Genomic DNA, 24974 nt, shown 5'->3' with positions numbered 1-24974 from the left:
GAGGAAACGTTGTGTACGTCGAGCTCGCAGCATTCTTAAGGACTCCTCTCACCCTGACCATAGACTGTTTAACCTCCTGCCTTCCGGGAGGCGCTTCAGGAGCCTCCGGACAAGGACCAGCAGATCCAGGAACAGCTTTTTCCCTACAGCTGTCTCTTTGCTGAACTCTGCCCTCTGACACCCCCCACACCATACACACAGACTCCTCCCCCACTTCATCACTACATCTGACTGATTTATTTATTTATTTATTTACAACAAGCAAAAACAGCAAACCTGCTATTACTTGCACTACTGTCTGTTCATCCAGGAACACTGAATAACCCATTTGCACACTGAAATATTTTCTATGCACTTTACTTTCCATTGCAATAGTGTAAATTGTTCATATGTTCATAGTTCTGCCTATAGTGTACATACACTTCACATATTTCATCTGTATAATATGTTCATAGTACACCTATCTGTATATCATGCTGATAGTATTTAAAATCTGTAAATTTTTTGTTCATAATACTTATCTGTATAGTTATTGTACATATTGTAGACCTTGTATATTCTGTACTTACTGCTTATTGCACTTCTGGTTAGATGCTAACTGCATTTCGTTGCCTTGTACCTTACATGTGCAGTGACAATAAAGTTGAATCTAATCTAATCTAATGTTGAAGTCACCAAGCAGTACCAGAGGAGTACCATCTTCAGGATAGTTTGATAGCAGCATGTCCAACTCCTCCAAGAAGTTTCCCAATTGACCTGGGGGACAATAAATGACCACAAAGTGGATATTAACAGGTTGGGTTACAGTAACAGCATGTGATTCAAATGAACCGTTACCTGTAGGTGGTGGTTGAAGATCAAATTTCCAATCTTTCGATATAAGGAGAGAAGTACCTCCACCCCTCCCAGTCATACGAGGGGTGTGGGAACAAGTGAAATTAGTGGAGAGGGCTGCTGGAGTGGCAGTGTCTTCAGGTTTGATCCAAGTCTCAGTCAGTGCCATGAGGTTGAGGACCGGAATGAGTAGCAATAGAAGAAATGAAGTCTGCTTTGTTAACAGCAGACTGGCAGTTCCAGAGACCAACTGGAATAGAGAGCGTAGTAGTAGTAGAGGTCAGAGGGACAGGTCTTAGATTTGTCGGGCAGGCCTTCCTTCGAGGTACATAGCGTGCTCTCCGAGTGTTAGTAGTGATAGTAGAGATCTGAAAGCACATAGTGACTACAAGTGACCAAAATAAGTATTTGAGGATGAGCTGTACAAAAATTGAAGGGGAGAAAAGCAATACTCAAGTGCATATTACTTCTTGGTGCGGAGACTGCCAGCTCGGCCAAGTTAACTGTCCGGTTGGTACAGTGCTGGAGTTCCTGCAGGCCCTTCTCTCCGCAGGGTTGACCCACTCCACCCTGAAGGTCTACGTGGCGGCCATTGTGGCCTACCGCACCCCTCTCGGTGGCCATTCAGTGGGCAGACACCCTCTGGTTGCATGTTTCCTCCATGGTGCGCTGAGGCTGAGGCCTCCAGCCAGAAGAAGCTTATGCTAAGCGGTGACCAGGTTGCTATCCTAAGCCTCGAGTCCTCTGATCTTCCCTCTCTTGGGGGTCAGGACTCACTCCTCTGAAGTTTGGCCATTGGACAGGTTGTCCCCGATTGCTGTCAGGCTCCTGTCTCCTTCTCTTGCTTTAGCTGTGCTCTTCCACACTAGGCAGAGATTTGAAAGTCTGGTGGCGTGGGCATTCTCGTTCCCCAAAGCGTTCTCAGACGCAGCTCGAGTTCCTGAAGAGGAACGTCTCAGGTTATGTATGTAACCATGGTTCCTCGAAGGAACGAGATGCTGCGTCTCGGGGCCATACTTCTGGCATCCCTGCTGGCGCTTGCTTCATTCCTACAGGCTAAATGCCGGTTTCACCGCACATGCTTTTAAGCTTCCTGGTCTCTGACGTCACCCGCCTATGACGTCTTGCCCTTTCATTGGTCTGATTACACACATGATTCAGAGCCGGTCTTGCTGAAGGCGTTCCCCAAAGCATTCTCCCATGCAGCGTCTCGTTCCCTCGAGGAACCATGGTTACATACGTAACCTGAGACGTTTTCTGTCATCAAAGTGAGTAGATGGAAATGGGGTTGTGACTTCTCCTGCTAGCCATTGCTTATGTAATTACCATCTCACATGGTTTCAACAGCTTTCCATTTCACTTCTGAGGAGAGGAAACAATATTCTATAACGATGCCACCCATTGAGCGAGATCTGGACTGCTCTGTCTCCAAACACACACACAAATAAAAATACGAAAACATACAAAAGACACCTACTCCCAATGTCCTGTACACTCTTTGCAGCCCACTTGGAAAACGTCCTCCCTATTGACAGGCACAATGACTCACATTCCTCCTAAGTGTGTATGGACATAGTTTGCTGGCACCTCTAGTGTACTTCAGTCCAATTCAGTCTTTCTAACACAGCTTAACAGAAGCTCTCACTGTGTATCCCGATATAAAATAACCTTTCTCACTCACACTTCCCTCTGAGGCCACACATGACAGTCTCAAAATAATACCACTTTCCATTTGTCCCAAAGACATCCTCCTCTTTTGCTCTTTTGGAGTGATTCATGACTCAGTCGAATCCACTGAGGGTACAGAGATGATAATTTGATAGACACACACTGGTTCAAATAAAAGACTGTGGATTCACATGCTAGTCATCTCACATATTGCCCAAAGGGAGCAACAAAAGATGTCAGTCATCACAGAATAGGAAAGTAAATGACATGGCTGCTACTAAGACATATTTTTACAGGTCACTGCAGGTTATGTTAGGCGTGACATGGTTTACAGTATATTAGATCAAGAAAGCTTCACATCGCATTGATGTTTTAGTGTGTGAAAGGAGCCAACTGTTGCTTAGATTTCTGACTAACTTTTTTTTTTCCTTTCGTAAATCTTTTTAGAATTTCAGGTCTGTTCCCCAGATCTGTTCTTTTTCTATCAAGCTGAATAAGATTCAAATGCTAATGAGGCCCCTCTCTTGGGGTCCCACTCCTCAACTGAATCTTACTAGCACCTTCTGAAGTGTGTTTCACTCACAGCCCCTTAACACCTGTATTCACTTTCCTGTCACATAACACACCACATTATGCAATGAAAAAAGTAAGAGCAAATTGACACCTGACTGTTAAAAAATAATTCAACAAAAATATGTGAATAAACTTTTTAATTTTCTATTGCTTAAAATTCCACACACACATATATATATATATATATATATATATATATATATATATATATATATATATATATATATATATATATATATATATATATATATATATATATATATTCCTATTTAAAATGAAGCAGGAGATTATATGTTTACAGTGATTTTACCATGGTTAAGTGCTGTTCTTTGGCACAATGCAAATAAACAAACAAACAAGCAAATAAATAAGTCACATTAAAATAGAACAAACATAGATATGGCAAGATTTTTTTTTAAGATAGAAATGAATACTTTTATTCAGCAAGGATGCATTATAATGTCACAAAACATTTTTTTTGCCTCAAATAATCTTAAAATGTTAAGTTTCCACAAAAATACTAAGCACCAAAACTATTTTTTCAAATTCAGTTTTGCCATCACAAATTACATTTTAAAATGTATTCAAATAGAAAATGGTTATTTTAAATGGTAATAATATTTCACAATATTACTGATTTTACTGTATTTTCAAATAAATGCAGCATAAAAAGCCTTTCTTTCAAAAACATAAGAAACCCAAACCCTTCTGAATGGTAATGTAGCCTATTTCACTTCATACTTAACTCATCCAAGCTGATTTTTTATTTTTTTATTTTTTTTTATGCATAAAATTCATTAATATAACATGCTTAATTTAGTATTAGAAGATAAAACTCAATCAACTTTAAATGATCAGCAAATCTTTTTCTATACAAAAAAAAAAAAAAAAAAAAAAAATTAAAAACCTTCCTGTCTAAAGCTTTTCTCAGTGATTAAAATAAATGTATCCTGAAGGTAGATTTAGATGAAAGACTGGACCTGCCACAACACTAGGCCTTTTTATAGTTTAGCTAGTCATTAAAAGATTACACATCTTATATCCACACCTTTATATCACCTTCAAAAACAAAAACTTAATATAGCCAATAAAAACTCTTATAATTTTACAATTTAATATTTAGTATTGTAATAATTCCATTCCATTTAATTCTATAATTATTCCATTCAATTTAACCTTCCTAATAAACACTGTATATTTGTTTTTGAATAAAAGCATACTGCTGCACTTATGAGAGCAACATTACACTAAGTGTGGGTTTGTTTCTGCACAGACCTTGCCTCTTGAAAGATTAAGTAGGTGAAGTGTAGATGCTGTTTGGGAATAGAGTTGCTGGGCTGGGTGTTTTCCTCGACAAGCTGTTACATGTGGCAAAAATGATAACACTGTGTGAAGCCTCAGGGATTTCTGATTACTCACCACTCTCATTTTCTCCCAAAGTGTCTCAATCACGCACGCAGACACACACCTTTTGCATTTACAACGCATGCAGATACATGCCGAAACACACGTGTGTTCAGATTATACTGTATTTTGAGACAAACGTAAAGACATACTTTTTGAGTTGGAGTGTGCAACACATTTTCTTCTATTGTCTGAGCAGAATTGCGACTAAACTGTGCTATTCAAAGGCAAGTTTCTGTGATCAAATGAAAGGAAGATTCCAGTTATAGGTGAACAAATGTTTAAAGGGTTAGTTAACCCAAAAATGAAAATTACTTTTTATTATGGATGGGCACTTTTTATTACACTTCTTTTGGACTGAGTGGCATTAAACAGCTTGAAAGATCAAAGACTATTTTTAATTTAACTCCGACTGGATTCGTCTGAAAGAAGAAAGTCATATACACCTAGGATTACTTGGGGGTGAGTAATTTATGGGCTAATTTTCATTTTTGGGTGAATGAACCTTTTAAGCTTCATTCTCATGCTAATAAGGAGGATTTCTTCACTGTTCCCTCAAAACATCTCATGTTTGGTCCATATTATTATTTCTAAACATATTCAATACTTACTTCTGAAATTAGACATCCATTCAATGTGTTTTTGTATATATTTCCCATGCTTTTCTTCATCTTAGAGGTTTTGAAGTGTGTACTAATATCTCCTGTTTGTTTACTAACAGATATAACTTCAATAAACAGCTTCTTTGGTAGAAGCTGTTTATTTGTCTTCTGTTTCGTTCCTTTTCATCTTTGTTTTTCTCCATCTCATATTACACACATTCCTGTAAACATTTTTGTATTCAATCTGAACATATTTTTATAAAAACAAGAATTAGTTATCAGACAATTTCTTAGCACAATTGGTCATGTGATCTCAATATGGCAGCTCCCATTATTGGGGAACCCACTCCATGTAAAATAACTTCAAGATAACAACTTTTTCTTCCCTTGCAAGTATAATGTTTTTTGTTTGTTTTTTTGTTTTGTTTTTGTATTTTTTTTTTTTTACTTTGTAAGTTTGACTCTATTTTAAGTGATTATTTAACTTTACACCTTCATCAGCTTCTCCTTTTCTAATTATCTTGCTTACTTGCTTTGTTTTCTTTCTGTTCTCCCACTCTCTCTCTGTTCATTTTCAGTCTGATCTGACACACTGCAGTCCTTCTAGACCTGCTGTTAATGGGGACTTTCAGCAAACCACCCAGACTAGAACAAACACACTCATTCATGCGTTCCCAGAATGCTAATGTGGCTGGTTCCCGACATATGTTCAAGGAGTTCCCATGTCATGGCATGGTGTAATTCTTCACATAGACAGCCATTAGTGCAGGCAGCCTACAAGCTAACAGTGGCCAACAAGGCCCTGCAGACTGGCCCTAGTGGCCCCTTGTAAACAGGCACCTAAATGCCTTTGGTAGAAACAAGGAAATGCAGCACTATTTCTTAAGTGCTTGAAGGTTATATTGGTGCAGGAGGTTTTTAGTAGTTGCTGTGTTTTAGTAGAGAAGTAAGTCAATTTTAATCTTGTGATTAATCAGCATTAACCCTTTATAATACGTTGAAACACACAATTTTCTTCTCTTCCCCTCTAGTCTCTTCCTCTGTAGTCAGAGAAACTGCATCATTGGCATTATTAGGGTTACAATAATATGCTATTTGCCATTATAATTATTTTTTAAAGGGCCCTATTATGGATTTTTGAAAATTACTTTTCATGAAGTGTGTAATGAAGCTGTAGGTGAATATAAACAGTCTACAAAGTTATAACTCTGAAAGTGCATCATAAATAAAGTTAATGTCTCTCAAAAGAAAGAGTCGACTCTGAACTGCTGAAACAAGTCGTTTGTAATGTGAATCCCATTTCCGCAAAGTTTACATGTCACAAGTTAACATATTAGCATAATGCCCACCTACATCCTGCGTCAACATCTCGTGAAAACTTGAACCCCCCTCAAACGCTATAAAAATGTTCTCAAACTGTCGAGAAGATGCTGTGGTCTGCGCTGTAAGAGAACATTTGGTTTATTTTCCATTCCAAAGGATGAGGCTGTTAAGAATCAGTGGTTAAAATTCATCTTTACTACAATATCACAGCATAATAATCCCAAACTTTTGCTGTGTTCCCATCATTTCACTGATGACTGCATCTCCAATCTATGTGAGTTCAACATGGGATTCGTAAAACGGTTGTCTTTGAAAGATGGGTCAGTGCCCAGTTTGTTTGGACCCGTTTGCCTCTCCAATTCACAACCTGTAAGTGCGATTAATAAGTGTTGCTTTAATGTTCTGTTGCACGTGCAAAATTTGTAGTTTTGTGTTGTGTTGTGTTGTTAGCGTTTGCCGGCTAACTCGCATTATAGTTCTGCTAATCAGCTGTGGGCCTGCTATTATGTGTCAATTAATATAGAATATCTCTTATACTTGGAGTCATGGTAAAGGATGGAGGAATACATTGATTTACAAACTGCAGTGATTTTTCAGTACTCCATGTCTGTGTTTGGCTAACAAATATACCATTATTGTTTGGGTCTTTACTACCAAACTGTGGGTCCAGTTCGCTAACATAACTGTAAAACAACTTTTTCTCCACTGATTCTTTATTTTTAGAACAGAGTGGAGCACTATCATTATTATTATCGGATGAATTATTGATAAGCCGTAAGGCAGTGATGGTGATGGGCATTCCTTTTCCGACATGCGGTGTATGCAGTAGACCAATTACAACAGACTGGGTCATCGGACCAATCAGAGCAGGGTAGCCTCATGCAAAAGAGGCGTTTAGAAAGAAGAATCTTCAAACAAATCATTTGAGAGTGGTTGAGAAATAACGTAAAATAAAATACATATGATAAGAAAATGAAAGTGTTTTGTGACCTTGCATGCATGTAAACCTGTTGTTTGGGACTCCCAATAATATATTATGAAGGTTTCATATAGCATAACAGGGACACTTTAAAAGACACTCAAAGTATTTCTGGAATTTTTATGAAGTTACTGTATACATGTAACAACTCATATGACATCATTCTAAACCAGAATGAAACTGCAAAAATGCATTTCCTTATTGGGGATGTTAATGCAGCACAATTATTGCAGTTATTTATTCATTTTCTATGTGTTTATAGAATTATATAGAACTAAATTTATGCATAAAACACAATTATGATCATTTTAATATGTTCAGAAAAAGTATGTTATGTTCTACAGAGAGACCAAGAAGCATTATAATATTCATATTCCTATTATATTAATATTACAATATTAATTATTTTAATATAGAATTTTTAATAATTGAATTTTGAATGTTTAAATGTATAATTTCTTTAATTAGAATGGTAATAACAATAAACTCACACAGCAAGTAATACAATGAATTAAACATTGAATTTGAAGTAGAAAGACTGCAGCATTATTTCTCCCCCCATATTAAAATATTTTATGTACTGAATTTATCATTCTCTTCAGTGTTGTGGAGAGGCATCTGGTTTTAACTCTTTTGTCTTGAGGGAATTTGATTGACAGGCAGTGGTTTCCTGTTTATCTGCTGCAGGGTTCTGTCATAACATGTTGTGAAGATAATAATTAAAAAAAATGTCTGGGGTAAATCAACAACGAAATGCTCATCAAGTTGGGGCAGATATCAGTCATGCAGATTTTTACATCTGATGATCTTAGTTCCATCTTAGAACAAGAAGCTTTGAATTCAAATGTACCATTAAGTTCTTTTTGTTTTCTACTATGTCCAAAGTACTCTTATCTGAAACCGCAACAACTGAGCACCTATTGGGCAGCACTGGAAAAGCTTCTCTGGAACTCAGTCCTGGAGGATCCTTTGAATGGTTCAATCTTATCACCTGCACTTCTTTACTTTTCAACCAAATGTTTATAAGATCTTAATCTGGCCTCCTGGGACGTAACCTGGGAACTCTCCACTGCGGTACACCCATGCCGCCATGCTAAATGGATGAGTGCATTATTGGCTGAAATAAATCGAAGACTCAAAGGAGTCCTCACCCCTGCACCAGCAACGTGACCATAGACCGGAGCATAGAATGCAGGCCTCAACAGGAGACAGGAAGCCTAACTACGTTCTTAACAGGTTCAAGGAATGAAAACCGGAAATGAACGAAATTTTGACAGGAACAGAACCAGATACTAAATCAAATTTTATAGTTACGAACAGAATCGAAATGGCCATCAGTCGTAATAATGTTATTTTATCGTTCCATTTAATATTTGAAATTTACTGTCAACCAATTATGAATTCCAGCAGTACGGCCTATGCGAATCTGATACTGAAATGCCCGCTCAGCTGTGAACTCATCATAGGTAAGTTGCAATGGCAATGGACCGGCGTTAAGAAGGATTCATTAGATCAAACGCACCTGCATCGCTTCTGTGAACAGAGAAAACATAAAAACTATAGGCTTACATAAAAAGGAATATAAGCATATACACATAATATATTTCACTTAAAACATTAACAGATTAACAAAACGAAAGAGAAAAATGTGCTGAGTTATGTGACGCATTCCAAAGTTCTCAGAAAGGAAAACGAGACAGCAGAAAGTAGTTTTCTTTATTTTGCAAAAGCTTTACAGTTTTATTTATTTTGTCTTGCTTCTATCTGTATTACCAACCAGCATTGGTATGACCATCGCGCCCACGCCTCACACGCACACACAACATATTTTTGCGACATTACAGCCTGTTCATTATCAATATAAAAAACAGTCAAAGAAACAAATAAAAAGTTACACTGCTCTGTTTTACAAAATTTGTTGCGTTCAGAGTGACCAGTGCCTCTCTGAGCTGATATAGCCAATGTAAATGATGATGTTTTACATGAAAGTACAAAGCCTAGCCTATAATAAATAATATTTTAGCATCCAGGTACATCGCAAATACCTGGAGAGAGGTAGGCATCAGTTTCACCTTATATCAAATGTTTTTGGATTGACGTTTTTATAGCCGAAACGCATAGCCTTAACTTTAGAGGATTTGTTGTGGAGAGAAACTAATTACTGTGTTTGTAATGTTTGTAAACATTTTGCTTTAGCCTACCGGCATTTTAGCCTACATTATTTCTGAATGTAATAGGGCTAATAAAATGCGACATGAGCCTATTTGCGAATTATGTTTTGTTGTTTTTTTCACTCTCAAAAAGCAATCTTATACAAGTAGCGTTTTTTTTTTTTTTTTTTTTTAACAATGCATCAAACATTTTTAAATATCTTAAAAAAACTTTAATATCTTTAAAGTGTTGATAGATTTTTTCTTTTGTTTAGTAGCCTACATTTGGCCAAAATATAGATTATGGTATTACAGGCAAAGAAAATTGTTTAAAAAAAAAATAAAGTTATTAACTGGTATTTCTTCTACCCGAACGGGTTTTGGAACGATATTAATACAGAGGAATGCAAGAACAGAAATATTAAAATATCGATTCTGCTCAGAGTGAACAGATTGTGCTTTTTTTTTTCAAGTCCTGGTTCTTATTAAGGCCAGCAGGGCAGGATTTAGGGGGGCGGGGCCCCTGGGCTTGAGGTTATGTTTGGGCCCTATACCTACACTACAAATGCCCTCAAATAGAACATCATTATAGAGTAACACAAATATACAAACATATGCTTTGAGGTTCATAAATAGTACAATTAAAAATCAACATGTCTAGGCTATAGTCAAAGTTTAAATGTAATATTAAATATTCGTTAGAATAATAGACAGGATGTGTTCTCTCAGTTGAGAGACTAAAACCCTGAGATAACTTTGAGCAAAAAAAAAAAAAGGCAGAAATGTTGGCTTATTAGTATTATAAAAGTTATTGTCATATCTGTGTCCTCTTATGTCAGGTTCTTTTTTAATCAATAAATTCAATTGAATAAAAGTCATGCTGGCTATTAGCAATCAAATGAAGTCACTATCAACAAAATTCAGGGATTGTGAATATATGTTACATTTATATATTACATTTTAATATAGAAATATTAAATGATTGCAAAATTTAAATATGCCACTTTTTTAAATATGAAACCGCCAGTAGGTCTTAATGAGTGAGTTGAATCAACTGATTCGTTTAAAATGTTGATTCATTTAACTTTGCAAAGATACTTATAGCCTGATTGAATCATTTGCTGGTCTGTGTAACGCTGAGAAACAAAACACTGTTGTTTGGAGACGCAGCATTCCTGCTGTTTGTTCTATTTTCTTTCTGATGGAGCAAAAAGGAATTTTGTGTATGAAAGTTACAATGTAAGTTGTTGTATATTTGCGATCGTGCAGATATTGGAAAAAAATAAAAATAAAATAGGCTAAGTCCTAAATCATAGGCATAGCTATGTTATAAAAACCGAAACTCATTAAAGTGCTATTTTTTATTTAAAATCATTTTGATGACATTTCTTCCCCACTATGTGTAATGGCAGTAAGCCGAGAGAGAGCACTCAAAATTCATCAGACGATCGCATAATTTAGTGGAACATTAATATAGTAATATAAAATCATCCTCTTTAAAGAAATGAGGTGTGAACATTTGAGAATTTATTATTATCTTTCTAAATGTGTGCTCTTTGGAGCTAAAGGCTTAATGGAGATGTTTAAAGTAGCCATAACAAACCAATCAGTGCAGACACAATTCAATACATGTGTCCTTCTTCTATGTAAAATAATCATAAATACCAGTTTATGCTGTTTGATTGTGTCCTCAAAGGTCGTAGTTGTAAGCTGTAGCCCCAGCTGGCCTGTTTAGATTTTGCATAAGCAGAAATGCGGCTAATAATTTCTGAATTCTGACTGGCATAATGAACAAATCAAACAAACGTAAATGGGCAAAGGCGGGGCCCATGGGCTGCAGCCCACTCAAACCCAATGGTAAGTCCAGCCACGGAGGACTTGGAGGAAGGCTCAAAAGAGTTTAACATTAAGAGCCAACTGGAAAGCGAAGCTCTGCAGAGCGGAGGCCTAAATACAACAGCCCTCAATGAGAGGCAGCCTAACAGCACTCCATACCTAGCCAATACCTAGCCGATCTCTAGGAGCAGAGGCCTCAGCATGACAACTCTCTAAAATGAGAGGAAGCCTAACTACGCCCCACGCTCAGGACATCCTATAAGGAGGTTTCCAGAGAGCCTACAACTCACAGATGCTGTCCTAGCGGAGCTCTGGTGATTGGAGGTCTCAATGAAGATAACTCTCTGTAGTGAGAGAAGGCCTGACGATGCTCACAGTAGATGGCCCCATAATAACGGTGTTTGCAGAGCAAAGGCAGTAAAGGAGACTCACAGAGAGCTTACTACTTAGTAAACTGTCTGAAATAGATAACGCATTCACAACCAGCCTCTAATGCCAAACACTGCTGATGCAGCATAGAGTTCCAATTCAAGAGGGAACATTCATTTCTCAGTCATAGTCTTGTTTTGTCTACACAGACAATGCAGACCCATCAAATGATGAAATGAAACTAAGAGTTTCTTTTAAAGAGTCAGGTTTCATAACCTTAAAGGGGTCATATGATGCTGCTAAAAAGAACATTATTTGGTTTATTTGGTGTAATGAAATGTGTTTATGCGGTTTAAGGTAAAAAAAAACAAAAACATTTTTTTTTTCACATACTGCACATTATTGTTCATACTGCACATTATTGAAGGCTCCGCCTTCTGAAAAGATTTTTACAATGCTCATCATTCTGAATAGCGAGGTGTGCTCTGATTGGCCAGCTATCCAACGCGTTGTGATTGGCCGAATGCCTCAAGCATGTGACGGAAATGTTACGCCTCCTTCCATATTGTGATGCCTCGTCCGGCCGGAGCGACGTGACATATACATAAAACCCATTATAAACGTGATATAAACATGATTTCGAAAACAGCATCACACACCTTCTTTACCTTGAGTGAGCGGAGGCCTATCGTGAGCCGTGGCCGGCTTGAGTGAGCAGAGGCGGAGGCTTGAGAACGATGCGGCAAGCGGATTCTACAAAGGAGCGTACCTTGGTCTTGCAGCAACCACATGTGACGACCCCGGGCTGGACCCCGCTTCGTCCACGGTGAAAGCCGATGCGGCGATCCACAGTGCAAAGTTGATGTATTTCCTCAGCGACCAGCACGGCTCAGCCCCAGGCATGACGAAGCAGAAATCGTCCTCTTTTGGAAGGCCAAACAAAGTAGTTTCGCTTTCACAGTGAAACACACAGCGTCTATACGACATGGTGGCGGCGGCAACAACGATACTACGACGAGAATAAAAGGTACGCCTTCTTTCTTTGCATGAACATCTGGGCGGCATTATGCAAATTTTCTTACATACTGACGTAGAGATGTGGGGGCGTGTTAGAACGAGCCGTTTCAGGGGGTCGTGGACGAGTGTTAACTTTTATAAAGAATAAGAAATTGAGACTTTAGTCTTTGCAACTTCACAGATCTTCTTTATTCACCAAGAGCTTGTAACACTCCAAAGAGAAAGGAAAATTTGAAATCCCTTCATATGAAGCCAGATCTGATATTTCTGCTTTTATGGTTCGCATTCTTGTCTCTAAGTAATGTGTGTCTATAATCAAATCAAAGTATCTGCTCCAGTTTTAATTAATGTTCCTTTCTTGTGATTTCTTCACATACTCATTGATTTTGGAAGCCATTGATACTAAGTTCAAACATTCTCAATCGTCTTAATCTGTACATGTATTCACATATTTAATATGATGGTGTTACATACCAAATCTGGTACTGATTATATTTGGAAATAAGCCAAACCAAATTGTACATTCACAATTAATATCATGAATTAAGTTTTTGTTGTTGATTTTTAAAAGAATAGTTGACCCAAAAGTGAAAATTTTATGAAAATGTTTTCACTCTCAGGCCATCCAAGATGTAGACAAGTTTGTTTCTTCATCAGAAGAATGTGAGAGGACAACAGGGCATGGACTTTTTCCACTTTAGAAAGCATTATTATATATTATGGACATATATTTTGTCCAAAAGCAATGGTTTGAAGTTAAATCTTTATTTTTTTGGGGGGTGAGTTGTTGCTTTAATTAGTCCTTCCATATCTCTTAAAACAAACCTTAGTTTCTGTGCATTTTCTTGTTTGGTCTAAGGTCTATAATATCAATGAATTACACATATTTTGCAGTAAGGTTTTTATATTACAATAAATTTCGTATACTAATATGATTTGACATGAATAAAATCAGGATAGTAACCTAGCATCAAATTTTCAGGTGTCTTTTTTTCTCTACTAAGTCTGAGATATCTCTGCATCTTAATGTGGACTTGGGTACAATAGTATGGAAATGTGACGGTTGCATAAGAGAGTCTTCTCTTCTCTGGCTGTATATTATTCAAATTATTAAAGCAGACAAGGTGCTGTGCAGGATTGCTGACAGCCCAGGATGTTTCTGGAAGCGAGATGAATGGAAGGTTTCTGTCACTCTCTTCCTGTCTGTCCCAGATACTTCCAAACTTTCACTGCATTGCTGTGAGGCACAGATTAAGAGCTCCTTCCCCTTTCAGAATTTTGCACTTAGTGTTAAAAATGCTGTGTTGACTAAATTGTATGTGAACGGAAATATTGTCGAAAATGGCAGCAGGTCTGGCCATTCGGGAGAAATAGCACGCAAACTAATATAGCAAAGTAATACAGACCATTACAGGCAGTTTTAATTGTGCTGTTAGAACTGTGATGTAGCATAATGTTTTTTAAATAGTTTTGCTTTAGTATCCAGATTTAAAATCGGACACGAATTGGTGACCAAAGTTACACAGTACTAGTAAATGGTTTATTGTAAAAAAGGTTAACAAAAATGTCCTTAAAATAAAACATAGACATTTTTATTAAATGCTATGAAATAAAAGATCTTTATTAAGATTGTTATTATTTATATTGTTAACCCTATAGTTTTATATGACCTGCATTTACTGTAAGATCATGGAACACGACTTCTGTTATCTGGCATTGTTTTGTTCATGGTTTATGAGTATGAATGAAGGAAAAATGACACTCAACCATGTTGGCATTTGCATTTTGTTTTTCCATTCATATGATTAAGATGCATTCTACTGTCATGCTCATTTGAGTATCACAAGTTCCAGCTCACGGTGTCCAACTTTTTGTTGTTGTTTTTTTGTTAGTCGTAGATTTCACAATTATTTTAACTTCTAACAGCTATTTCCCAATAATAATAATAATAATAATAATAATAATAATAATAATAATAATAATAATAATAATAATAATAATAATAATAATAATTAATTGAATGATTTAAATACATCAATTGCTTTTATTATATTTGTATACTAAAGTTTAAATATTTCTGTAATCTTATGTAACTTTTATGTATTATTTATTTATATATTTATCTTGCTGTGATCTCTGCAATATTATTATATTTGGAGGGACAGCGAGTAGATTAGTGAGTCTAACATCTGGAAAATGTTTCTTTATGAATGGATTTAGCAAACTGATGGGATAATGGGACACACCTCATAAAACTGGGATATCTGTTCTCCTATCCTGATATTTAAAACATTCACTTCATTGTAAGACGAAGAAAGCCATTAATAACTTAGAATAAAGTCTCATTGGTTATCATGTCAGACTGAATTAAATTGAATTAAATGGACTTGTATTCCAAATGCTGCCCTATTGTGCAAGCCACTAAAGCTTTTCATGATTCAATGGTATTCTTTCGAAATGGGTTATCTAGAATCAGGATATGTAGCCACACGCTTCCCATTGACTTGCCATGTCTCTGTGTTTGTTTAGCCTTACAGTTACCTCCCTACTTCTGGTATTACTGGTTCTAGCTTTCCGTGACCTGACAGAGGTTTGTCATTCTGTATATGAGTGTTTGTGCTCCAGCAAGTGGAGTTCATGCTTGTTTGGTCTTACTGTATTAATGCAGGTCAGAGGAACAACAGCGTGAGCAGGCCAGGATATCAAAGGTAAGCGGATCTGTCTGTTTTGCATATTGTGCATTTCCTGGAACTGTTAATTTACTGTATTTTACTGCTTACTATGCAGAAAATGTAATTTCTTACTTTATATTAAAAGTGTGCTATAGAACTTATGGTATGTCAATGTACAGTAACTTTGGAATTTTGGGAGCAAACAAGCACATGCTTATTACACTAATGGGGAAAGAATGTAAAAGGTAAACAAAAAAAAATGTTTGAAAAAATCATTTGCATGCTTCAACATGCAAATCACATGTTCATGCACATACACACATGTGTGCCTTTCAACACCTCTCTGTCTAGGAAGGAATTAAAGTTTGAGCTACATGCTGGATTTGTGACTGATTTGCTTTGTCGTCTGATGAACAGTAGCTGTAAGGTCTGCTAATTACTTTTGATTTGTTTGCATTTGTGTGCATACAGTAGCCTCAAACAGTAGGCTTTTTTTAGCATATCCTATAATACAAATCCATATAATATGTTTGCTTATCATATATACAGTATATGCATTGCAATGACATTCATATATGGTACTACCGTTCAAAAGTTCAGAGCGATTTAAAATAAATAAACTATAATTAATAATTTTGTTCAGCAAAGATGCATTAAATTGATATCAACATGTTTCTTAAGCTGTAAAATCAGCATTTCAGAATGATTTCTGAAGGATCATGTGACATTGAAGACTGGAGTAATGATGCTGAAAATTCAGCTTTGCATCACAGGAATAAATTACATTTTATGATATATTCGAAAATTGTTATTTTAAATTGTAAAACTATTTCACATTCTTACTGTTTTTACTGTATTTTTGATCAAATAAATGCAACCTGTGTGAGCAAACTTTAAAACTCTAAAAAACTGCCCCCAATCTTTTGAACAGTAGTGTGCATTTTTAATTGTAGCATATATAGTAGTGGAAAACAGAAAGAAAGGAAATGGGAGAGAGAGAGAGAGAGAGAGAGAGAGAGAGAGAGAGAGAGAGAGAGAGAGAGAGAGAGTGGGAATGTGTGTATGCGTTGTGACTTGTCCAAAAGCCTCAAACTTTCTACACACAAAACCAGCCAACATGAATAACCGCAATATGACGAATCTTACAAAATTGGTTTCATATATGACAGGTGTCCTAAAGGTGTCCTAAAGTAACTCTAACACTGTGGTTGTAAGACTTACGTACAGGTCATCTGTGGGCCGAGATACCTGCTTTAATTACATGTGCTTTTGTGTTGTGACGCATATAATGAATGAATGTTTCTGTGTCAGGGCTTAGTTGTTAATTGTCTTTACCTACTTTCTGGCATTTTTAAAGTTTTGTTAGTGTTGTTTAAATATATTAATGATGTTGTAGAACCTCTGGTGTAAAGATAATGAGTTTTGTTTGTAGTACGGTGAATCATGATGAATTAATGAGTATGTTTGCTCCAGACAAAGGTCAAAAGGCAGCTGTCACAGCAGGCTGGGGTTTTGTTTGCAGTGACACTGGTATGCTATGAACATGTTGAAGTTGACAAATCTTTGGAATTCAGAACCAGTATCCTGGTACAATATAGGCTATCTGTCTATCTATCATCTATCTATCACTGTTCAATTAATGTGTCCTTGTTGAATAAAAGTGTTTGAAAAGTATCCAGAGTATTAAATTCTATATGAATGAATCATTTGAATTATTTACTTAACCAATTTAAGAACTCTGAATCATTTACAAAGTTACTGTGTGATTTTCACTGTTGCTCCACTTTAAACAATCTTCATTGCAGAATCAAAGTAAGTGGCAATTTTGTAGCTAAAAACATTAGTAGCTCTACATTAACTTTTTGTTTATTGAACTGTTGTATGAAAGCATTCTCACATCTGTTTCCCCTCCTTGTTACTCCAACAACGTTTGTCATCATTGCTAGTTCTAACGTGCCTTTCTTTATAACATTTACATTGCAGTGTGCACATTATGTGCAAAAAGTATAAACGTCGTGCCCATTGTCTACACTTTGCTTTCTTTGTGTTTAAATGTCATTATGTATGTTCAGCTGTACTGAGACAAAGTGTAAAGTGAGTATTTTCTTCACTCTGTTATTAAGGCTATGTTTGTACTTTCTACATGCCATATGGTGGTAGAAAGCATTAAGTAGGCTACAATAGGCAGGCTGAACAGACCACAAAATGACACAAAGCACTAAAGAAAAATCATTATACTCCACTCGTTAGTCATCAAATTGAGCATAAACATAAAAATTGTCTAATGTGATTGTGACTTTCAACACATGCTGTTTTTTATCAACAAGCAATTGTGATTTGTCTCAGCACAATGCAATCGGTGTTCATCTGCCGACCCTAGAAGACAGCATTAGGAATTAAGACAATAGTCTTCTTTATGCTAAGAGGATTTTCACTGTTGACAAGCTGCATGCTATTACTAATCAAAGCAGGTTCCTACTTGACTGCTCATCAAATCATGCTCTTTTGTTTATGAATGATTATAGGAGGAAAACATGATTTCAAGGTTTGTTTTTTTCAGTCAAATAGCTCAGTGGCAAAGTCTCTCCAGACTGCTGTGTTTTCATGTCAAGGTTGTTTTGATGTGTTGAGTTATGTAGACAGGAATTCCAGCACTTTCTGGACTATTCTTTAATGGTTTGTGAATAGCTTGGCGGATCAGGCTTTATGTCAATCCTTGTCAAAGGTTATCCCAGTGAGAGGCTTTAACGACATGTCTCCTCACTGGATCCCATTTAGTGCTTTGCTGGAGTGACGGGGCATGTTTTCAGACTCTCTCTCTCTCTCTCTCTCTCTCTCTCTCTCTCTCTCTCTTTCTGTGTGTGTGTGTGTGTAGGAATTTGAAGAGCATGCTGAGAGTTTGGATGCTCAGTCTGAATGCTGTGTAATTCTATTACTGCCACCTCTGGGTCTTGACTGCATACAGTATGTGTGAGTGTGTACTTGTAAGTAAAAAGCGTTTCCTTGTTCTTTTTATTTGGCTGTTTGTTTAATGGTTAAAGTGTGTGGTGACAGTGAATCAAACGAGGAAGATGTACCTTTAAGCCTCAGCAGTTTTCTCTGTTGTTGGTCTGTGATAACTTTCTGTATTCATCCTCTAGGATTAATGGATGATATTCAGCCATGTGCTTCAGTGAGTTTGTCTTACTCAGCTTCATTGTTTGAGTAATTTGCTGCGCATATTGTTTTTAATTTGTTCATTTAAAATAGATCCGTAAATAATTACAATATGATTTGAAGTGGATGTATTTGGTTCATTTATGAGTGCTGTTGCTCTAAATGTGCCATTTGTTTGCCAGAATTATAGATCTCACTGGTTTTGTGTTTCTGAATGATGTATGAGATGCATCAGGCTTGCAGAGGTCAGGTTTGCAGAGGTCACCACACTACATCTCTTTAAGATACATATTTATAGGGCAGAAGGTTGTAGTTGACTAGCTACAACATGTGAAAACTACAGGCTCTCTAAATATATTGAGTATATAAAAAGTTTTTTTTTTTTTTTCTTAATTTCAGAAGATTGATATATTACATTTTGTGTACAAAAAGAAACTGTACAGTTACAACAAGTTTGTTATGATTTAATTATGTAAATATAAAAGCACCTGCAGATGTAAATTCTTTTAGTTAAAGCAATACATATATTTTCAGCAACACTAAATATGAAATAGGGCTAAATTAAATTGAGTTTTATCCTTATCCCTTATGGACACATTCACATAGCTCTGAAGATGAACAGTATCACTGCATGTTTGAAACATGGCCTGTATTGCTTGATGTCATTACGTGAGACATATCATGACAAACCCTGTCCTTACTAAATGGTTTATAGTCCTTAGACTTGTTTCTAGAGAAGAGGAGTGATATCAGCTTTGGCCTGGCCCACTTTGGCCTTTGCTCTTACTTTTACAGCTCAAGGAGCTTTAATAACTGAGTAATCTGTTCAATAAATAACCAAAGACATACTGTACAAGAAATGTAAAGCACTAATGAATACACTACATTAATGGACGTAGTTTGCACAGCTCTGATTCTTCCTAAATGGTACAGTCTGTAAGCTGTTTCTTGGCTTTATTCTTTGTGAAATGTGTCTTGCATGCTGCTCTTTCGTATAATGCAGGGTTTCTCAAATGAGGGTGAGTTAATGAAAAGTTCATTATAATTAAACGCAACATTTAAGAAGTCATGAAATGCAGTTTCAGATTTTTCTCGAGGTAAGTTTACAAAGTTTGCCTTTTTTTTTTTTTTTGCACCAAAAAGGTCCAATATTTGTCAAAATGATCATTCATCATATCCACACATTCCTTTATAGCATGTTGTGCGTTTTGATACTCAACATGGCAAGTGCTGTGATAGAGCCATGCGTGTTTAAGCTGGAGTCATAAGAAACTGAAACAGCACAACCACAGCGATTGAAATGGTAATTGTTTTTGCTCACTTAAGTGCTTAATTTTCAGTATATAGTTTTAAAAGTGCTGTTATTACTGTCGTATTACATTAGAGGCTGCATGTACACAGGTATCTACTGATTTTATTATCAACACTCAAACGAAATGCTTGAAAGGAAGGCTGTGCAAAGTTTTTGGAGGTGCAGTTTTTTACTTCCACTCTCGAATTCAACGTCTTTATCCAACAGCAGTATCGCTCTCCTTCTTGTGATTGTTGTACAGATATGATTTGGTCAGAATGCACCTCACTGATTACATACGGTAATGATTTCACAATTCCCCCAAATTCAACTTGAGGTATTTGTGAAGGGTACAAAATAATAGTTCATATTTTAAACTGGGGAGTTCTGAAACTTGTAACCTCTTATTTGTGTAAATATCAAGAACATTTTGATTAAAGAAGTATAGATTCGGTTGCGCTGCATGCTTTAGAGTGAAGAGCAGCACTGTGTTCATTTAAATGCGTCAAGCTTATAATATAGTGTTTTCAGAGCGACTTGGTTCACAGTAAATGCTGCTTCTCACAAACTCATTCTCTGCAAGCGCTTTTTGATGTGAGAGTAATATATGCATTTGGGAACGCAATGTGCACCAGGTCTGTTTTATTTCAGCTCATTTGAAATACGTGTCTCTAAATACATTTTTGCAACACCGTTATTATGTACCTTACTGCACGTTTCGCCGCAGTTTCAAAGTGAAAAGTCATGTGAGTGGCGCTAAAACACAGGTTCAATACGTGACCCTGGTATGTTTTTTTTTACGTTGATATATTGCGGCGGTTCATAATTCAAATATCCAGGGAGTGTCGCTAAAAATTAATGATCTATCGTGTTGGAAATATACCCTACACCATACCAAATCATAAACCTACCCGATGGTGTTAACAAATGCAAAACTGTTATAAAAATGCATTTTTTGAAGCAAACGTGCCATTTGATCTTCCTTATATGCAGGTTTGAACTGTTTTGTTGAAGCATAGTTTCACAGGATTCATACTTGAGCTTTTCACCACTCAAGTGCAACTCCATACTGTGTGAGCTGCCTAACAAACCTACTACATATGAAAATGTTTTTATGTTAAGTTGGATGTGTGACGATAAATTTGAGAAGTATCAGTTTTGAAATCTTGCAGCATGTTAAATTCGTTTTGCATAATATGACATAATATTCCTGCAGTAATTGTGCGAAAATTAGGCTTTATTACTTTGTGTGAAAAGGAATAAAATTTGTTTTACTGCCCCTAGTGTTCATTTCAACTGAAAACTGCAGTGATTTGTACGTTTTTTTTTTTTTTTTGTTGTTGTTGTTGTTTTTTTTTTTGCTGAAATGTATTTAGGGTCATGTATTTCGAATGAGCCTATGTTGCTTTATTTACATTTGCATTCCGATATTTGGCAACATTTTTGTGGACAGAAGTTTACCGCATTTCACCAATATTCTGCCAAGCTAAAAGCTCAAGGATTTGTCAATTCAAAGCATGAGTAGAAGTGAAGTGAAGTGAAGCATGACTTTAAGGCTTAAGGTATTCACTGACAAAAAAGTTTGGGAACCACTGATATAAAGGAAGGTGTGACAGCAATAAAACATGCACTATTTTTTCAAGTTGCTTTCAAGTGCCAGTCCTCTAGGTATATTTTTAAGAACCACTCAAATACACAAAGTGAAAAGTTTTTTTTTCCCCTCCAACGTGCATGTGTCAAGCCACCAAACACTGTCTTGCTTCCTTTTTTTAAATCTGGTATGTTATTTTAATTGGTAAGTGGGAAGGCAAATTCTTATACTTTGTGTGGCAAATAAAGAGTTATCGTTCCTTCATTATCTCCAAGCATGTCACAGAGCATCAGACATTTGGTTTTAAAAGAGCTTGTTAATTAAGATGTAATTCATACTATTCAATGGTACCCTAATATCAGTGTTTGGACAACAATGTAAGTTTGAAAAAGCAAAAATCTAAATGTTTTGAAATTTCCATGTTCATTTCCAGTTTCATGAATTGAAGTGCATTTTATATATTTGTATATATATATATATATAAAATATTGAACTGTGAAGTTACTGAATCATTCACATCTAATTGTAAGATTGGATACATTTTAACAGGATAGTCACTGTGTGCCCTGTGCAGTGTGACTTTCGTATTCTTTACTTTTACTGTTTGACATTTGGTTTTACACAGCCCTATTTTACTACTGATTCATTTAATTGTGGCATTGATTTAAGGGATCTGTACTGTGATATGTATGAATTACATGATGTTGTGTTTAGTTAAACCAAGGTTTGTATTTGTATCCATTGGTGTTGGTATAATCTTATTGATACAGTCCTCATTGAATGCACCAGTCAGACAAAAGGGGCAGTTTTTAAAAGGAACTTAGATACACACACACCTGCAGTGTGTGGAGGAAACAGAGCATGCTAATCTCATACGTCTTCTATTGGCATCTGATGTCTGTACTGTAGCTTTTGGCATTGTGTAATGGCCAGGTGTTGGATTCTGTTTAAAATGTAGACGTTTGTGATTTATTGTACTGTGTAATCTTTCAGTTCCTGCTTGTAATTGGTAATTGGCAGAACATTAAACCTTTACTTGATGGGTGAACTCTTATGACTGTCTTGTTGTGTACAAGGAGTTGATTAAAGCAGATGGATGCTTGAATGACCCAACAAGACTCCTATTCAGTACACTGAAAGTTACTATTGTGAAATGTAGACTTGTGAATAGAATTTGTGGTGAGGTTGCAATTAAAGTGAAAGTGTAACATTTCACATAGTTTCATAGCAAATGGCTTATGTTGTTCAGATAATTCCACAGATTAAAGTCCATTCCACCTAAACTTCGATGCTTATAAAATAATTCTACTGTATATGAATCAGCCGTTTTAATCCAACTTTTCTGAAGAGACACAATTGCTTTATACGATATGAGGGTAAGTAAATGGTGATTTTATTTTTTTATTTTTATTTTTGGTGAAATAACCCTTCAAACTGAGAATTGAGAAATGTAATCTTCTAAGAGTCATTGTACTATAAAAAAAAATTTGTTAGTCCAAAAACAGAGTTTATATACTGTAAAAAAAAAGAAAAAAAAGAAAAAAAGCCTATGTCGATTAGCAATGCATTATAAATACACTTAGGGGTGTTTATTAGGGGTGGGCGATATGACCAAAATCTTATTTCATGATGTGAGAAATTTTATTTAACGACAATGATATATATCTCAGTATAGCTATTTTTTTTATTTTGTTTTGTTTTTTGTTATAAAACAAGAAAAAGAAGCAAATTACAAACAAAATAGAACAAATTAATATGAAATAAACTTTTAATGTATTCAGTTACAGTAGGCTAGTTTAATTTAACGTGTAATAAGAAATATTACAGAAATTGAATAAAGTGTAATAAAACACTGCGCAGTCTTCACTCACTTTATCAATCAAACATGAAGTGATTCTTATTAAAGACCCAAAAGTGATTCAGTCAAGTGTAATGTGTAATTAGAAATTGGTTTTCACCCAACTGTTTACAATTATTTAACACATAACTGACTGTGTTTACAGGAATACTTCACACAACGGGCATTTTGACAGAACTGTGTGCATATTTGACCATTCAAGCACAATAAAAAATGAAAGAGATCTGTTTTCGTGATAGCATGCTGTATGTGTGTGTCAGTCAGCACAAGCAACGCATTGGGTTCTTTTTCACTGCTTATTGCAATTGTTAACTCTATCAAGTGTGCATCACACTTTATTTTCTCATTCATGCTTATTTCCTTATCACTCAAAGGTGTATATAACTTTTAAGTAGTGCTATGTTATGCAGATATATTTGCATACCACGGAATACAAGATATAGCAAAATCTCTAACGACAGACACTTTATTCCACTGTAACATCATACCGCCCAGCCCTACACTACACTACTATTAAACACTACTGTTCGTTTGAACATTTTGTTCATCCAAAAACATCATGGTTTCCACCAAAATATTAAGCAGCACTGTTTTCGATGTTGAAAATAATAAGAAATGTTTCTTGAGCAGCAAATTATAATATTAGATTTCTGAAGGATCATGTGACACTGAAGACTGGAGCAATTGTGCTGGAATTTCAGCTTTGCCATCACGTTATAAATTACATTTAAAATATATACAAATAATAATAATTAAAAAAAAAAAAACTATTTTAAATTATAATATTTTGTAAATTGCTGTTATATTGTGTTTTTGATCAAATGCAGCCTGGATAAACATAAGCGACTTATATTTCAAAAATCTTTCCAGCCCCAAACTTCTGTGTACTTTTTCAAAATAAATGTCATTTCATAACCTTTTATGAAAACTTTTATGAAAAATCATGTAAAATGTTCATGGCCCGGTTCCCCGATAACGCTCACTCTTAGCGCGCTAAGAAGACTCGAAAGATATATCTTACCAAAGTTGTTTATGTTCCTAAGTGTGTTCCCCGAAGTGTCCCTTAGATAGCTTCTTTACAGCGCTGCCTCTTACGTTCGACGTTACAAAGGCGCTGTCCCAAGTGAAGTTGGTGCTGAATAAGTTGGCATCGATTGCTCAGGAATCGATTTTTTCCACTTCACGCGGAAAGGTGCATTACGGCGTTTAAGAAAGAACAACACGTTCTATGCAATTGAAACATTCCTCAAATTATTCCAGTAACATTTATTTTAAACATAGTTTAAGTAATCCGTAAAATATAGACTATTAATTAAATTATCAAATTGTCAGTAATACTGTTCACACGATATGTTGGGGACGGGTAGACGAACCGGGTATCCCTCGCTAATCATCCACCCTCCTTATCCCGTTGTGCCACTTGTGCCGCTTCTTGACATGGGTTTAACGACCTCTAAAAATGATGTAATACACTTTTATATTAATGGTAAGGTACTTTACAATCGACATGGCGCAGAAGGGCGTTGGTGACAGTGTGGACACACCTCCACACCGAGGTCTTGCTTAGGCCGTAGCCCTCTCCCACGACCTCGATGAAGCTCCCTGTAGCAAAAAACCTTAGCGCTGCAAGCAGCTGGACTTCAGGGCTTAA

General features: G+C 36.0%; 1 protein-coding gene across 4 annotated transcripts in view; it reads left to right on the top strand.

The window, feature by feature from the left end:
• Window positions 1–15238: 15238 nt before the first annotated feature.
• The window catches only part of LOC109071904 (neural cell adhesion molecule L1-like protein), a 38899-nt gene continuing 29163 nt past the window's right edge, over window positions 15239–24974 (top strand). Inside the window, exon 1 of one of the 4 annotated variants that reach the window (XM_042712843.1) lies at window positions 15239–15463. The gene's annotated coding sequence lies outside the window, so the exon portion shown is untranslated. Of the gene's footprint in view, window positions 15464–18284; window positions 18412–19416; window positions 19511–24974 lie in introns of those variants that run through there. The other 3 variants (XM_042712846.1, XM_042712845.1, XM_042712844.1) reach the window with 3 other exon arrangements.

Source organism: Cyprinus carpio, chromosome A23, assembly GCF_018340385.1.
Source record: "Cyprinus carpio isolate SPL01 chromosome A23, ASM1834038v1, whole genome shotgun sequence".
Taxonomy (NCBI): domain Eukaryota; kingdom Metazoa; phylum Chordata; class Actinopteri; order Cypriniformes; family Cyprinidae; genus Cyprinus; species Cyprinus carpio.
This window is presented reverse-complemented; position numbering and strand designations above follow the sequence as displayed.